Here is a 3,754-nt window from a genome sequence, read left to right as displayed (position 1 = left end):
CCAGACAGCCGGCGTCCACAAGAATTCCTGGGAAGAAGCTTGAGGCTGCAACAGCTGATTGACAGATCAGGGCTGCAGCAGGGTGGGGCGGTTGGAACATCTCTGGAACATCTCGGGTCCTGTGCTGATGGTCTTATCTCAGGCTATCCTGCTCCCACCCCCTCCCATGGAATTCCTCTATGCCGGGTTAGCAACTTAACAAGCTTTGAGTAATAAACTGGAAATCTCTGGAATCTACTAACTTAGCAGGTCACAGGCGTCCACGACCCAAAAGCTAAGAGTGTCATCAGACAGACAGAACGGGAGGCTGCAGAAAATTCCATCACCCTGCTTGAGCTGCCTCTCCCTCAGGCACCCACTGAGGTGCTTTAAGCTTCCCCTAATTTTTGACTCTTTGTTCTGTAAAACTATAGAGCTACTTCCAAAGGAAACGTGGAATTTGGGTTAATCTAAACTGCTTCAGGGCCATCCACAGTCACACTCAAAGTTGGCTCCAGAATGAAAGGACTCTAGCCAGCCTGAGCATGGCAGTCTTGGCTGTGGCAACCCTCGTCCTTCTCCCACTCCCCCTTCCTGGGTTAAAAAAAAAAAAAAAGTTAGATTACATTCCTAAAGCTAGTCTACTATCCCTTATTTGACTTCTTCCTCCCGGAGGCTGACTACCAAGGCCTACCCAGAGGCCATTTTTTTTTACACCTCCCCCACACACACCTGGGACACATACCCTTCCCCTCTCCCTTCTTCCTGGTCTCTGTCTCCTGTCTTTGTCTCTCTGGAATAAATCTGGCAGCGAGCCAGAACTATCTAGTAAGACCTGTTTCAAAGAAAGAAAAGAAAATAGGAGAGGAAGCAGGCAAACAAAAGTATAATGGCAGTTATTCATGAAGATTCCATGGTAGGCGGGCAAGATGGCTCTACCAGTAAAGATGCTTGCCCCCAAATCTAATGACCTGAGTTTGATTACTCTGGACTGGTGAAGATGAGAGACCACACACACACACACACACACACACACACACACACACACACACACACAAACACTAAGTAATACAACTGTTTGTAAGATACCAGGATGAAACCCGTTACTTTGTTACTTTGTATGCTTACCTAAAAATCGGCTCTCCCACAATTCGTGCTAACATCTGAGTCCACCTCAGACAGACTTTTCTGGCCTCTGAGACTGAACTGGGGGAGTCTCTAATTTAATGTGTTTACCTACTCCAAGCAAATCAATAAAATGCTTGGGGCATTTCATCTCTCGCCGTTGCTATTTCCAGTCCATCCTCCTAATGATAAATATTTGGCTAGTATTTGAAAAGTGTAAGGAAGTCGAGAGATGAAATGTTCAATAGTAATAATTCATGTTCAGGTTTTTAAATTGCTCTGTTCACAGGAAAAACCCCTTTGGGGTATTAGCACAGGAAAGGATTCTAAATGCACCTCTGTCTGAAGCACTGAAAATCCATTCAGGTGAAAAACCCGTTCGAAGTCAGTCTCTCTATCCCCAAGGCAATTAGTTTCATTTTAATGGAGAAGATGGCGGGTTGTTTTTTGCTTTGTTGGTTTTGGGTTTTGTTGTTGTTGTTCGGGGGTTTTTGTTTGTTTGTTTGTTTTGTTTTGTTTTTGGTGGGAAAACGGGCTTTTTTGAAATGTAGTGGGAAAAGTCAAAGAAAAGAACAGATAATGCTAGGATGTAGGATGTAAATACATGAGTGCACAATGCACATGCATGTGCGCTCAGGAAGTGCTAACCTAGCGAGAACTCATGCTGAGGAGACGGCTCAGCGGGTAAACACGCTTGCTGCACAAGCCCGAGGACCTGAGTTCTGATCCTTGCACCCACACAGAAAGCTGGGTGAGGCAGCAGTGCCTGCATTCCCAGCACCTTGGGGGCAGGGACAAGAGAGTCCCTGACACTTGCTACCCAGTCTAGCCTGCTTGGACTGATACTTTCTTGCCGAGCCCTGTCAGAAATAAAATCTAACAGTTCATTTTCAAAGGTTCCTGGAGCCAGCTTAGGTCCTGCTACCAAAAATTAATTAATTAATTGAAAATGAATAAATACTTTTTAAAAATCAGGACCCTGCTAACGCCTGCTGGTCTAACTATCACCTCCAACCCAACCCAAACTGCTGAGTTACCTGCCCACCCTCTCCTGCCCAAACTAGATTTTTAGATGGGAAATTGCTCACACCCAAGCTTGCCCACACAGCCGTGAGTCTGATAACTTTAAAATAAACAACATACAGACGGGGCACGCCTTTAACCCCAGCACTCGGGAGACAGAGGCATGCGGATCTCTATGAGTTCAAGGCCAGAGTGGACAGCCAGGGATACTTCGTGAGACCCTGTCTCAAACCAAGTACACAAAAAATAAACCAGAAGTGACGGGTAAGCAGGAAGCTGTAACAGGCAAGGAAGGCTTGATGCATATGAAATGCATGATGCTGTGAGTTGGGACATATGTGAAGGTAGGTGCTCGGAATATATGAGAGAAAAGGAGATTGCGGGCTTCTGGCATTATAGGGGTAACCGTTTTGGCTGAGTGCATTCACAAAAACGTGTCGTCTGATCTCCAGCCATTTCAACCTTTAATGAGGCTTCAACCTTGTTGAGCATTAAAAAAAAAAAGTCTCCCTTGGGTTGCAGAGATGGCTCAGTGGTTAAGAACACCAGCTGCTCTTGCAGAGGCCCTGAGTTCAATTCCCAGCAACCACATGGCAGCTCACAACTGTCTGTAACACCAGTTCCAGGGGATCTAGTCATTTCTTTCTGGCCTGGCACATGCATGGCACACAGACATAGATGTGGGCAGAACACCCACACACAGAAAATAAATTAATTAAATAATCCAAAAGTCTATTTTTAAGAATGTCTCAGTCAGGTGGTGATGGGGCACGCCTTTAATCCCGGCATTTAGGAGAGGCACACAGATCTCTGAGATCAAGGCCAGCCTGGTTTACAGAGTGAGTTCCAGGACAGCCAGGGCTACACAGAGAAACCCTGTGTGTGGGCAGAGAGCATGAATTAGGACTAAGTGTGTGTTGTTTGACGTCTAACACTGAGACATGAACAAACTTCCACTCACCCCAGGTCCAATTACAGATCAGAAAAAAAAAAGGGAGGGGGGAAATATTCCAAATATTTGGTTCGTGCCAAATAATCTCTTCTTTCCTTGGGTTGTTTTTACCAGACATTTTTTTCAGTCCTGAGAAAAATGAGTTACTGCATCACAGAGTACAGCAGAGAGTGACAGAGCAGGACATTGGACATTCTCCTCTAGCCTCTGAAAACACACACACACACGCGCACGCGCGCGCGCGCGCGCGCGCGCGCGCGCACAAATTAAAAAGATGTCATGATGCTGAGGGTAGTGTCCTGGTTAGCTTTAACTGTCGACTTGACACGGCCTAGAGTCATCTAAAAGGAATGGTATGGTACACACCTTTCATTCCAGCACTGGGGAAGCAGGAGCAGGAGGATGCCCATGAGTTTGAGGCTAGCTGGGTTTAGACAGTGATACACAGTGAGACCCTGGCTTATTTTTGTTTGTTTTCGAGACAGGGGTCTCTCTGGGTAGTCCTGGCTATCCTGGAGCTCACTATGTAGACCAGGTTGACCTCGAACTCATAGAGATCCTTCTGTCTTTGCCTCCCTACTACTGGGATTAAAAATATGTGCGACCACTCTGGCAAAAGAGAGTATGCTAAAAACAAACAAACAAACAAACAGGAAAGAAAGAACAGAGGGAGGG

Source organism: Rattus norvegicus, chromosome 8, assembly GCF_021556685.1.
Source record: "Rattus norvegicus strain SHRSP/BbbUtx chromosome 8, alternate assembly SHRSP_T2T, whole genome shotgun sequence".
In the NCBI taxonomy this organism is placed as follows: Eukaryota; Metazoa; Chordata; class Mammalia; order Rodentia; family Muridae; genus Rattus; species Rattus norvegicus.
This window is presented reverse-complemented; position numbering follows the sequence as displayed.